This window comes from Panthera uncia, unplaced genomic scaffold (assembly GCF_023721935.1).
Source record: "Panthera uncia isolate 11264 unplaced genomic scaffold, Puncia_PCG_1.0 HiC_scaffold_294, whole genome shotgun sequence".
Classification (NCBI taxonomy): Eukaryota; Metazoa; Chordata; class Mammalia; order Carnivora; family Felidae; genus Panthera; species Panthera uncia.
Window position 1 is genome coordinate 65984 of NW_026059423.1, and position 934 is coordinate 66917.

The window sequence follows — 934 nt, forward strand, 5'->3', positions numbered from 1 at the left end:
GAGACTCTAGGGTTTTCATCTCACAAAGCAGGTTACCATATGCATGGAGAAGGGAAGGCATTCTAATGCAAAGGCGGTAGAGGAGTTAAGAGTTTGAGAGGCGTGGGCGTGAGAACAGAAAGGCAGGGTGGTCATCACGGCATACGAACCAAGGAGAAGCGGTGGCTGCTTTTCCTTCCAGGTGCAGGCAGAGAAAGAGACTGAAACCAAGGTCAAGAGATGGGCCAAGAGCTCAACAAGGGCACAGGTGAAACTACACAATGGACCAAGACGTTATCCTCTGTGGCGAGAGGACGCAGTGACGTGACAAGTGCATTACTATTTAGTGACAGGCCAGCTCTGTTCGCTTACTGGAATGGGGAAGGTGCTTTTATGGCCCAGAATAAATTATATCCCCACCCAACCAATTCTCCCTGCTCATTAAGCTGGTATCCAAGGTATAAAAACTGTACAAGCTATAATATGGATTTTCTTGTTAACGTCTCTGCCTCCCTAATCGAAAAGGTGTTTCAAAAGCCTTCTAAGTAGCTCATTTTAGTTTCCCTAAAAATGTGTATTGGCAAATTGCTAAAGCTAAAATCTGGAAGTCGATGTACAGAGTTTCTTCAGGAAATGTACAAATTAATGTCAGTTTTTAACTTTGCTAACTCTTCAGATTTGGGGTTAGCTGTAGAGGTTTTTCTGCATTTGGTGTATTGGAATGTGAATGGACAGACCTCATTTTGCAGCTGGCAAGTATTGGGATCGATATTTAAAAAGATGACATTTATAACAGATGTCTAGACCAAATGGGCAGCCCCTCCCTTTCTGGCTTCCAGAATTCTCAACACACATTATGCTGTCAGCCTTCTAAAATATTACTGAAACAGGTCACGCTCTGGACTTGGCCAACTAAATGTCATTTCTTCCAGTATTTTGATGACTAGAAAAAAAC